The sequence below is a fragment of the Aquarana catesbeiana genome, linkage group LG03 (assembly GCF_042186555.1).
Source record: "Aquarana catesbeiana isolate 2022-GZ linkage group LG03, ASM4218655v1, whole genome shotgun sequence".
NCBI lineage: Eukaryota > Metazoa > Chordata > Amphibia > Anura > Ranidae > Aquarana > Aquarana catesbeiana.
The window spans coordinates 619,108,183-619,122,058 of record NC_133326.1 but is presented as its reverse complement, the minus strand read 5'-3'; the positions used below and the strand labels follow the sequence as shown (position 1 = coordinate 619,122,058).

Genomic DNA, 13,876 nt, shown 5'->3' with positions numbered 1-13,876 from the left:
ATTGATCGCTCAGATCTCTCCTGCGCTCTGAGGAGAGAGCTGTGACTGTCAGTCACGGCTCTCTGCTCCTGCTCCTCCTGGAGCGCTGGGCTGTGGAGGGGGCGGGAGGGGCTGGCTCAAGCTTTCAGTGGATCACTGAGAGGCTGAGCCAGGTGCTGGTCCATGCATCTGGGTGGATCCCGACCATATGGTCAGGATCTTTCCCAAACCTTCACCGGCTGAGTGACGTCAGCCGACAGCGGACTTTAGCCCACTGTCGGCTAAAAATGGGTCCCAGGAGTGCAGAACTCCTGTAACCTTCTCCCCTGTCTGGGGGCCTCTCTGCGGGAGAGCCCCTAGCCTAGTACTTAGTGTTCAGCTTCAGCTAGCTGTGAGGAAAGATTTCTGCTAGGCTAAGGTGACCAGATTTTTAAAATGAAATCCGAGGACATATTTTCTTTTTTTACTTGTAATGGCAGCAATTGACGACTCTTTGCCCGTCTCCGCCGCCGCCGCCCGCCTCACAGCCTGTCAAGTCTAAAGCCCCATACACACTATCAGATTTTCTGCTGGTTTTTTCCTTCAGATTTACCAAAACCATATAATATGAGGTCAAACCTTAGGAGTTTCAATTTGTATGCAATCAGGCAGGCCCTTGCACTACATGGTTTTGGTAAATCTGAAGACAAAAATCAGCGGAAAATCTGATAGTGTGTATGGGGCTTTACTCTTCGGGCCCTGGCTTCTACTGGGTGGGGAGCAGAGGAAGATCACTCCACCAGGGAAGGCAAGGAGATAAGCAGGCAGGCGGCTGGCCGGGACTTGAGCCAAGGCAGAAGAGCATGTGAGTGGAGCTGAATGGGCATGTGCCCGAAACTGAAGAAATTGTCCCTCCGCTCCGACCAGCACACGATCATCAGAAAGGGGCACAGATAATGGAAAAAAATAAACCCCCATAAACTAGTAGGAGCGGCAGAAGAGGGGGGGGGGGGGGGTTTCAATTCAGATTTTTTTTCTTTTTATTCTGCAAGGGCTGTCTTTTAAATTGCCCCAGCCCCTGTTCAAATCCAATCCAGGGACAAAACTGGGGACAGACTTGGTCCAGGGACAGTGTCCTCAATCTGGGGACTGTCCCCAGAAACCGGGGATGTCTGGTCACCCTATGCTAGGCCTTTTGGCTAGGTGGACCAGATTGCCTTGTCCCTGTCAGGAGTCTGTGCACTTTTTTTGTGTTTGTTTCACATGTGTTTTTGGTTCATTTGGTTTTATTTTTTTTTGTGCACCACACTCTGAGTTTGAAAAAAAAGAGCCATGTACTAAGATACTAACATATTCATCACAAGATCAATGGCTGTTGTCTAAATGTAGTGGTTAAATATTAAGCCCTTTGTCTTGTAGTATGGACATTCTGGATTCAACTTCTACCAAAGATAGTATCTGCATAGAGATTATACATCCTTCACTTGTTTCTGAAGGTTACTTCCTACAGTCTTAGACCACACTGGTAGATAAAATGGGTAACTGTGCAAATGTTTGTTTGGTAAGGACCTAAAGAGGAACTGCAGTCTGCTCGCATAATTTGTAATAAAAACATCTTTGCCATCCTGAAGCTTCCCTCCAACCACTTTGTATATTATTTCATATATACTGTGATTCTGTACTTGCCAAATATGCTACAGAAATCTCCCTCCACTGAGTCTGGCTGCATCCATTTTAACTGTGGGCAGCTGAAGCTGCTGCCTGTTCACTTCCTGGATTTACACAGACACACCTCCAGCTCTTCAGCTCTCATTGGCCCTCTTATGACTCACCCCCCCCCTCCTGGCAAACTCTCACAAGAGTGAGAGAGAGAGCTGTGCATAATGTCATAATCCTAGGCTTTTTACCAGACAAGAAACCGGAAGTGGGCTGTATAAGGTATTTACTGGCAGAAAAAAAATGTTTTAATATCCAAAGTTAAAACAACAAGGGCAGAGGATTTAATAGATGGAAAGATGAAAAAATGACTGAAGTTCCGCTTTAAGGTTAGAAACTGCTTTGTTGCTGGAGGTAAGGATATGGATTATTTACCATGAAAGTATAAGGTGAAGAGCCGGCAACTTTTTCAGGAAAAAACCTTATTCACAGCCACTGACTATGAACAAGGTTTTTTTTTTCTGAAACATGTAAGCTACTGTAATTTGCACACTGTGCCCTTTATCAATAAAGTACTTTTATTAGGAAGACGAGTTGTCCACTCTTCACCTTATACTTTCATGCTGTTTTGAGACATCGTGAGCTTTGGAGCACCTTTGGTCTACTTCCAGGGGGAACTAACCTAGGCGTATATCTTAGTTTATGGATTGTTTACCACCTTGCCCCTGCTTTTGATGATGGCCTGCAGTGCACACCTGGGCATATACTCTTGATCCAGAGCTCAGGTGTTATTGAACCATACCCCTTTAGGGGTACTGTTAGCACAATTTGTCCACACTCAACATTTGGTGTAGCATGCTTCACATGGCTCTATTAGCCCACCTCCTGCTCTGCCCCATCCCATTCCCAATAAAAGTAGGTAAGTCCCCAGATTTAATTTTAAAAATCTGGTCACCTTATAGTAACATGGTCCTCTAAACAAACAGTGCTGACAGTTAGTGGCCAAATGGAAACTTCTCCATAAGGATCCAAGAATAAAAGCCTACACATTCACAATCCTACATTGATCTAAGAAGGGCAGAAGTAGGGTTGTTACCACATAATCCATTTTAACCCAAACACATATTAAATGCACACGTTCTGTGGCTGATTAAGGTGGTAAATAAAACAAAAAATGTGGCGCTAAAAAATGTGATTAAGGTGGTAATTAAACTCAGTGCCTTATCTGCATTAAATTTGCTTCAGAACCTGTGTAATTCATATGTGTTCGGGTTTAAAGGGATGAGGTGGCATCTCTAGACAGAAGTGCCACCTGTCATAGCCCAGGGCTCCTGGTTCAGGTCACCTGCTGAGTGAATGTACAAACCCGAGGTCTGTACTGGGGAATATTAAGAGCTTGGGTGAATGGGGTAAGGGTTTTAGGCCTAGTTTAATAAAAAATTATTCTTATCCATGAAATCATTCAAGTGATTTTTGGCCAGCAACTATTAAAAGAGAAGTATGGGTTTCCTTTTTTTTGCTTACATCTAGTCTATGTGAGCTTCTGATATCTAAAAAATCTTTCCAGTCCTCTCAGAAGTGCCCCCATTCTGTTAAAATCTAGCTAAATACCTGTGGGAGGGGCTACAGACTTTCATACAGTGTAATACCGACAATGGTCTGGCTCTGGAGTCTGGATCCACCCACTTTCCTGTCATTTTGCTTGATTGATGTCCTCTCTCTGCTTGTTCCCAAGACTTCACAGAGCGTAGCTGCTCCCCCTCCCTTCTCTCTCCTCCCTTCTCCCTCACAGCATGTTTCAATGACCTGAAGAGTCAGCTGAAATAAGAGCACTTCAGTCAGTGACTAAGGTAGGAGAAGTCACTGGTAGTTCTGTGTATGTAAATGTCCATATGGATGTGACAGCAAACAGGCATTCCATGCATTTCTGGTATAGTAAAAACTAAATAAAATCAGAGCTAACATTATGAATGAATCCTTTTATTGGCTATCTGGATTTTTATATGAGACAATGAAACCTTCCATTCACATCTACTTGTATTTTCATACTGAAGCCCAGAGCTCCTCAGACATGGACAGAGCTTTGCTCCCCCATAATTGGTGTATTACCTAGTACCCCTATAGCAATAATGTTGCCGTCATTGTAAATAGAGTATTACAGGATCACATGCTGTACAGAGCCATCACATGCCGTACAGTGCCATCACATGCCGTACAGTGCCATCACATGCTGTACAAAGCTATCACATGCCGTACAGTGCCATCACATGCCGTACAGTGTCATCACATGCCATACAGTGCCATCACATGCCGTACAGAGCCATCACATGCTGTACAGAGCCAACACATGCCCTACAGTGCCATCACATGCCCTACAGTGCCATCACATGCTGTACAGTGTCATTACATGTTGTACAGTGCCATGACATTCCATACAGTGCCATCACATGCCGTACAGTACCATCACATGCCGTACAGTGTCATTACATGTTGTACAGTGTCATTACATGTCGTATAGAGTCATTACATGTTGTACAGTGCCATCACATGCCATGCAGAGTCATCACATGCCGTGCAAAGTCATCACATGCCGTACAGTGCCATCACATGATGTACAGAGCCATCACATGCCATACAGAGCCATCACATGCCATACAGTGCCATTACATGCTGTACAGTGTCATCACATGCCGTACAGTGTCATCACATGCCGTACAGAGCCATCACATGCCGTACAGTGTCATTACTTGTTGTACAGTGCCATCACATGCCGTACAGTGCCATCACATGTTGTACAGTGCCATCACATGCCGTATAGTCATCACATGCCATACAGAGACATCACATACCGGACAGAGTCATCACATGCCGTACAGTGTCAGTACATGTTGTACAGTGCCATCACATGCCGTACAGTGTACTGTACACAGGTATGCTCTCTACACATAGCACTTTGTTCATTTCAGAGAACAGACACAGGGCACCTGTCACTATGCTCCTAACCATGTCTCCTCTTCTGATATAACATAGTGCTGTGTGTAGAGAACTCACCAGTGTTCATTTCTGGACATGAGAAGTGACTCTCCCCCCTCCCCCCCATCGGCTGGTGGAGACGCTGATACAGACTTTGAATGAGTGAGGGGAGGGGGGTGGGGGAATTCAGAGGACACAGGAACATCAAAGCCCAGGAGAGAGATGTTGGAGTCTCTCAGAGGAGAGTTTGCAGATAACAGCCAGAGAAAGGTGAGGAGTTCATTGTTTGTATCACACTATCTCTGCTTCCGGGTTTTAGCTTTGGACACGCTGTCATGGAAACAGAGGCACGTGAAGAACGTGCTTGTTCTAGATAGCAGCCTGGGTGTGCACTTCTTCACTAAGCACACCCACATGTCCTCCAGAGGGAGGGAGTGGAGGAGTGGCTAGATTGTGGAGATGTTTCCACTCCATGGAAACTTTTGAACTGAGAAAGAACCGTTAGAGGCTGATTCTGGGATCTTCAAAAGACTATTCTGCAAAAACTAAAGGACTGGGGAAAGAAAGAAATGCAATGCAGTTATGAAGGTAGCATATACTACCTATTTTTGCATTCCCATACTTCTCCTTTAAATTCTCCAACTTTTATTCTCTCCTATCTCATGACATTTATGCATCATTTGCCTCGCAGTCTCATACAGAAGCACATACTAACATCTGCAGCTGTAGACAGTATTTCAGATCTCGGAGACTATTCTGTGCCTGTGTAGCTCAGCCATAACCCACTGTAGGAAAAGGTTTATTTCATGCAGCACCAAAGAACGCAATCTAATAATGAAGACAGTGATTTACAGGAGAAGCTTTTATGCTAGGCCAACAAACCTGTGTATGCTTCATACACACTGTCGGCTTTAACATAAAGGGAACCTGTCACTTTCCCTTATGTCAACCAAGGATGACATCCTTTAGCAGAGGCTGCCATCATCTGACAGCACACAAAAGTCAGCTGTATACACAATGATGCTATTACCGCGGTGAGTCAGAATAAGGGCCTCTTTTGTTCATTTTAAATGGCTTCTGCATTCTCATACAAGTCTATGGGAATTCAAACCCTCCTTAAAGCAGGTCAGAAGAAGGTCAAATGTAGCTAGTAAAGCTCAATTCTGGGCAACTAAAAAAGTATCCCATGTAATGGGGCTGATCCTGTGCTGCAAGGGTTCATAGCTCATTTTGTCTAGGGGAGAGGAGAAACAGTTTTACTTATTTGATCCTCTGCTCCCTTTGCTGATGCTGCTCCCCCACACTCCGGCGATGGACTGTCCCTTGGCATCATCATGTCCAATGGAGGGCTATGGACCCTCCTTTTGTTTTTGTTTGACATCAGGACCATAGACCACTGGATCATGGCACAGAAGAAGCTGTTGGGACCGACCTAGCTGCAGGAAAGAATGGAGGATCGGATAAGTAAAACATTTTCTTGTTCCCCTAGACCATGGGTCTCCAAATGTTTTAAAAGACATTAGGAGGGTCAGACTGTGGCCAGTGGGAGTAGAAAAGGTCCCGACATCAGTGGAAAAAATAATGCCCTATTGTTTTTTCCATCAGAGTAATTGCGCCCCATAGTTGGTGCAAGTGGGAGGATTTGTTCCCCATTGTTGATGTCATTGGTGCCCGATTGTTGGTGTCATTGTGGGAAATTGTGCCCCATTGTTGATATCAGTGGGAGAAATTTTGCCCCATTGTTGGTGTCATTGGGAGGAAATGTGCCTCCTTCATTGGTGTCAGTGGGGAGGGGGGGATGTGCCCCATTGTTGGTAACAGTGGATGAAACAGTACCCAAGGGCTGAATAAAAGAAAGCAAGGGGCCGCAGTTTGGAGTGCACTGCCCTAGACCAAAAGGAGCCATTAACCCTTGTAGTGTAGGCACAGCCCCACTGCAAGGGATAATTTTTTACCTGCTGGCAAGTTATGATCTCCATAGTGTCTCAGCTGATGTCAAGCTGATGTAATTGACATAACTCTAAAGCCCATTGACGTTGGCCCACCGGAAACCTCAGTTGAGACAGCGGCCACATCTAAGGACAGGTAAACTGCAATATATGACTTATCATTTTCAGTTTTTGTGTTTAGATATGCTTTATGGGGGTGTCTTCAGGATTCTAGCCCAATGTAGAGCTCTGTTATAGTGCTGTCCATGCACTTGGCAATCCAATGCTTCAATAAAATAATCATTTTGACTTTTCAATTGAATCTAGAAAATAAATCTATTCTTTTTACTATTATTTTTTTTTCTTCGTTTACTGTTTCATAATTTTGTTTACAAACTTTTTTATTAGGTAAAAAAAAGCAGTACAAAACAAGATATTATATATTAGGAAAAGTGCAATAAATGAGCTTGCATAGTAAGGACAATTACAACTATGTATACCGAAAATGATAAAGTTACGCTGCAATTATTGACTAATACACAATCCATGGTGACCTTGAAACAGATAAACAACTGTTGTACATTAATGACCTTTAAAGAAGAGTATTAATTATTCAGGGTTTAGAAAGAGTGCAAACCAGGGGTCCCATTTCTTATTATACAAATGATTTGTATTATGTAAAGTATGAAATATTTTTTCCATAAGGTTAATATTATTTATTCTTATTTTCAATTGGGCTAGTAGTACAGATGGAGATTTCCAAAATTGGGGAGAATAACAGACAATTGGGTAGAGTGAGTCTTATAATATTGTCTGAAATTTTGGAGGCAAAATTTTCCAATTGTTTCCATATTTGGGATGTTTGCTCACATTCCCAAAAAATGTGTGAGAATGAACCTGTGGAGATGCAACCTCTGAAACATGTCTGAGGCACTGAAGGTAAAACAATATGAAGTTTTGCTGGTGTATAGTACCATCGTGTGAAAATTTTTTTTGCTGTTTCTCTAATTGACAGTGATCTTGTACATTTGTGTCAATTGATGAGTCCCATTTTTCTGTTGAGAATGAGATATCACATTCTAACTCCCATTTGTGCATATAGGAAAGTTTATCCTGCCTATCAGTGTTTACTAGATTTGAATATATCTCGGATATCAATCCTGTGCCTCTAGGTGATCTTAAAGTTTTCATAAAAATTGGGTGATTTTGTTAGCTGCCAGATGGTCACAAATGGCCCAATGGCATGTCCACAACCCCAAGATCCCATGGGTCAGATTCGAAAAAGATACAATCCTACCGTATTCTATTCAAGACTTTTATGGGGCAATAAGATCTCAATCTATAGATACCCTTAATCAATTAGTCTCACAATTATATCAACTTTGGAGATTATGCAATAAAAAAATGTAAACTTATCTCTACCACTCCCCCACACGCCTCTTTCATAGGAGATCCTAAATTCTTACCAAACCACCAGGGAACGGGTAAATTCACATGGTGGATTGACAATAACTTGACATCCCTCACAGATTTTATAGAAAATACAAATGTCACCTCATTCTCTTCACTAAAAACCAAATATCAGATTCCCAATAACAAACTTACAACTCATATTTTCAAACAACAGAAACAAAAATCACCCACTTTTTGTACTATTATTTTGAATTGTTTTGATTCACTTCATGTCATGAAATCAAGACAAAAACTTTCAGATGAATTGGAGTCAATCAGTTTTGGTCTTTTGTTGTTGCCCCTCATTACAACTGCAGGATAAAGCTTGACATCACTACTGATTGTTATGTCCTTTCATCACTTGTATCATGTCTGAATTGAAAAAGGTAGTATCTGTACCATGATTATGGTATTAACTACGGCTTATCCTGTTACCAATAACACCATCCCTCCCTCTAATGACCACACAACACATGGGTGGAGTGAATTGGCCACAACAGCCATTTTATTAACCAATATATAAATCTCCATAATTAAACATAATAATAACATAATAACCTTTATATATATATATATATATATATATAATACTCTTCCAGTTTTATCACCACAATGGGGCACAAGGTCCAATAGGCATAACCCATAACTGTACCTGCTAGTCACTTCTCAGGCCTCAAGTCGCTAAAGCCTCCGACTCAGAGACAACTAGCAGGTACCCATAAACCAACTGGGAGCCGTACCTCAGACGGGTCCCTAAACCATGCCTTTTAGGTGCCCATATGACCTAACAAGGACCTTGCACCCTGCCAAATAACCACCAACCTGAGTTTGAGCAACCCTCATATACCAGCACACCAAGCTCCTCCAATCATAGGGCGGGTGGGTGGGAAGCTCATTAACCTCACGGCTCCTCATGTTGACCTCCTCTTCCTGCCCAACTATGCAGCTCGTCTCTGCAAATCAGCCAGCCCCCAGCTACCTATCTTTCCTATCTTTCCAGCAGCCCCCCTTTTCCGGCACACGTCAGTAACCCCCCCAACCTGGGCGCGCAGCCAATCGGTGCTGTGCACCACCGCCACAGCCCGCAGCTGCTGTAGCAGCCACTCCATGTCCGCCATGCCCGGCCGGAATGATCAGAACAGCAGCCCATGACTTAAGAAGCAGCCGCCGGGAAGGAAGGAGCTCCTTACCCGCTCGACTCCTTGTGGCAGACGGGGGGGAGCGAGATACACGGAGAAGCCGCTGCGGGGAAGAAGCTCCTTACCCTCATGGCCCCTCGTGTCGACCAGCCCCTCCTCTTCCTCTTCCTACCCAATTATGCAGCTCCACCCCGTCCCCGCAAATCAGCCAGCCCCCAGCTGCCTATCTTTCCTATTGCTCCGCCCCGTTAACCCCTGTCATGCCGGCCCTCCGCCGATAGCTGCGGCATTACTCCGGGCCTCTCTTTTCCAGTCAACAAATCAGTTGATTGAGCACAAATGAGCCTTCTGAGCACCACTGAAATCTTCTGACCATTTCTGAGGTCACATGGCAGTGGGCTACAATACAGCAAAGTTGTGACAAGCGACAAAAGGCAATGACAGTGCAGTGCCAATAAGCTAATAAACGGATGGCATTGCAAGAATATTTTCCACTTCAATACCAGGCACCCCTTCCTGCCCAGGACAGTTTTGAGCTTTCAGTGCTGTCGCACTTTGAATGACAATTGCACGGTCATGCTAAACTGTACCCAAACTAAATTTTTATCATTTTGTTCCCACAAACAGTGCTTTCTTTTGGTGGTATTTGATCACTTCTGCAGTTTTTATTTTTTGCTAAACAAACTAAAAAAGCCCGACATTTTTGGAAAAAAAAAGTTTTTCTTAGTTTCTGTTATAAAATTTTGTTTTCTCCTTCACTGAAGGGCACTGATGAGTCGGCACTGATGGCCACTGATAAGGTGGCACTGATGGGCATTCATGAGTTGGCACTGATATGGTGGCACTGATGGGCACTGATGAGGAGGCACTGATATGTAGAATTGATGGGCACTGATAGGCAGCACTGATATGCAGCACTGATGGGCCCTGATAGGTGGCACTGATATGCAGCACTGATGGGCACTGACAAGCGGCACTGATGGGCACTGACAGGCAGCACCGATGGGCACTGGCAGGCGGCATTGATGGGCACTGACAGGCAGCACTGATGGGCATTGACAGGCGGCACTGATTGGCACTGATAGGCGGCACTGATTGGCATTGACAGGTGGCATTGATGGACACTAATAGATGGCACTGATGGCCAGCATTGATTGGGCAGGTACTGACAGGTGTTAATGCTGGGCACTGATTGGCACTGTGATGGATACTGATTGGCACTATGGTGGGCACTGATTTGCACTGTTGTGGGCACTGATTTGCACTTTACTGGGCACTGGCAGGGGGTTATGATGGGGCACTGACTGGGTACCAATTGGCAGCTTATTGGTACATTTGATCGGGGCTGTGCTGATAATCAGTGTGCTGATTATCAGCACAGACCCCCCCTCTGACAGGGAGAGCCGCCGATTGGCACTTCCTGGTTAACGCGATGATCAGCTGTGATTGGTCACAGCTGATCACGTAGTAAGAAGCCTCTGTTGGAGCCTTCTTATCACGATCGGAGATGCAGTGTGTCAGTCTGACACACTTTTGCAGCGCTGTGTGTCCCCGCGGGTGCGCGCTGGCATGTTATCCTGCTAGATGTCATATGACGTCCAGTCAGGATGACAGAACCACTTCCCGGCCGTCAATCTGTTATAGGCCGGGCGGGAAGTGGTTTAAATTTAACTCCAGACACAAAAACTTTAAATATATTCCTCAAAAGCTACAAAGGATATAAATCCACTTTGTGAGCACCACATGCCTTTGCAAAAAAAGATATTACCTTTAAAGGGTAGTGGTGACATCATCACTGTGCTGTACAGTCTGTGCATAGAGCAGAGCTGTGGGAGGGACCCAGCAGGCTCCACCCAATAAAGGCTGCTTGCAGAAAACTAGGAGGGGGCGGAGACAAGACCAGTCACCCTGCACAAGGGACTAGCGCAGAAATTACCAGTCTTTTTTTAAGGGAAATTCTGCACATAGGTAAAGTTTCCCACTGGATTACTGCAGAAATGTGAAAGATCTAGTAAGAATACACATGCCTTTTGTATTTAGACAATATTTGCTTTTTCCATAGTTCAAATTGAAGCAGTAGGCTTTGTCTGGATTATAGAATGACACTATAATGATTGATTAATTTCAGCAGCCTTGCAGCTGCAAAAAAAGGAAAAAACAAGATAGTATGTCAATGCGTGCCCACAGAGACACCCAGCTGTAGCGGCAAGCAATGACATACTACCTCGTTACACTAGCCAAGTGATATAGTCTGGCACTGCCGCAACAAGAAGAGATAGTGTAATATTAAAGTGATAAATGGATATACCCAGAGAATACAGTGGCATAGTTAAGGCCGCACAGAGAACAAAGCAATAGAATTCTTCAGTTCATCACATATTAAGGTAGCCCTTTCTGAAAAAAAAATATTTTTCTTGTAACAAATTTCACTTTTTTTTTTTGCTGTGCCATTCATTACTCTGAGCTTTGGTGCAGCTAGGTAAAAAGGTGAAGGATTCGGGGTTGATACAAGAGTGAATGCTCTACAATAGGAATAGTTTACAGAGGGTGTCGAAACTTTTAACATTTTTAACATTTAAAGGCTAAGGAATCTTGTACAGCTTTGTGGGAGCCATACATGCTTCAATTTTCTTGGGGCTCAACAAGAGAAAATCAATCAATTTCCCCATCTACACTAACAGCATGGATGGAAGACTCTCTACTGCCGGTTATTGTATTCAGGGTACACAGGATGCTGTGGCTGCCTGAATACAGTAGTGCTGCTGAACATTGGCTGCATCTGATAGGATGCAGTCACTGTTTGGTTGATTTTTCTGGATTATTTGTACAAACAAAAAATTATCATGCAGAATGTGTCAAACAATACTTATATTGGAAGAATAGTAAATACAGTATGTGCGGATCATCTGATAATAATAATTTGTACTCTTAACATAATAGTAATTGTTAAGCATGGATGTACAGTTGGACCATTTTACAGTTTAACATTTTAAATTGACATTTGAGGATCCATGTGCTTCTTGCAGGGCCAATCACAGCTCGAAATTCGTCTGATTTAGAAGAATCAAAAACAAGCTGGTTCCTCTATGGGACTTTTAAAGGCAGAAATTCCTTTACAAATAAATGTAATGAAAATATATTGATATTTTATTAGAAAAGTTTAAAAATGAATTGGTGACTTATGGGAAGTCACAATAGGATGCATATATCTATTATACAAAAATACAAAGTAAAATATCAAGAAACATGTATGTGTATGTATACAGATAACTACTTGAGACTGGCCAGTAGTGAACTGGGTCAGACGATTCCCGACGCATTTCGAGGTTTGTAGTGATTAAACCTCTTCTTCAGAAGCCAGTGGTTCATTGGTTGTCTGTAAATTAATAAAAAGCAAAAACAAACATAATAAGCAATTATCATACAGAATATATGAATAAGTATTACATATTGAACATGTAAAAGAATAACAACATGAGATCTAACCATGTTTCTTGGGATGATTTAGAAGAATGGGACAAAATTCTGTGTTGAAGTAGAACTATCAGGGAGAGTTATACAGTATCTCACAAAAGTGAGTACATCCCTCACATTTTTTAAATATTTTATTATATCTTTTTATCTGACAACACTGAAGAAATGACACTTTGCTACAATGTAAAGTAGTGAGTGTACAGCTTGTATAACACTGTACATTTGCTGTCCTCTCAAAATAACTCAACACACAGCCATTAATGTCTAAACCGTTGGCAACAAAAGTGAGTACACCCCTAAGTGAAAATGTCCAAATTGGACCCACTTAGGGCCATGTGACTCATTATCGTTACAGGGTCTCGGGTGTGAATGGGGAGCAGGTGTGTTAAATTTGGTGTATTCGCTCTCACGCTCTCATACTGGTCACTGGAAGTTCAACATGACATCTCATGGCAAAGAACTCTGAGTATCTGAAAAAAAGAATTGTTGCTCTACCTAAAGATGGCCTAGGCTATAAAAAGAATGCCAAGACCCTGAAACTGAGCTGCAGCACGGTGGCCAAGACCATACAGCGGTTTAACAGGACAGGTTCCACTCAGAACAGGCTTCGCCATGGTCGACCAAAGAAGTTGAGAGCACAAAGACAGGTGTTATTAACTACACCAAGCATGGTGGTGGGAGTGTCATGGTCTGGGGCTGCATGAGTGCTGCCGGCACTGGGGAGCTACAGCTCATTGAGGGAACCATGAATGCCAACATTGTACTGTGACATACTGAAGCAGAGCATGATCCCCTCCCTTCAGAGACTGGGCCGCCGGGCAGTATTCCAACATGATAACGACCCCAAACACACTTCCAAGACTGCCTTGCTAAAGAAGCTGAGGGTAAAGGCAGAGGCGGCTCTAGACTTTGTGAGGCCTTAGGCAAAACTTAGACATGAGGCCCCACTGTATTATGAACTGTATTAGGAGGGTACAGTATAGGGGAAAGAAAGAAAGAAAGAAAGAAAGAAAGAAAGAAAGAAAGAAAGAAAGAAAGAAAGAAAGATGGACAGGAAAGAAAGAGAAAGAAAGACAGATGGACAGGAAAGAAAGAAGGAAAGAAAGACAGATGGAAAGAAAGAGAGAAAGAAAGAAAGAAAGAAAGAAAGAAAGAAAGAAAGAAAGAAAGAAAGAAAGAAAGAAAGAAAGAAAGAAAGAAAGAAAGAAAGATGGACAGGAAAGAAAGAGAAAGAAAGACAGATGGACAGGAAAGAAAGAGAAAGAAAGACAGATGGACAGGAAAGAAAGAAAGAAA

General features: G+C 43.1%; 1 protein-coding gene across 1 annotated transcript in view; it reads left to right on the top strand.

Moving 5' to 3' along the window:
• Window positions 1-13,876, top strand: part of ANK1 (ankyrin 1) — a 402,733-nt gene that overhangs the window by 69,690 nt on the left and 319,167 nt on the right.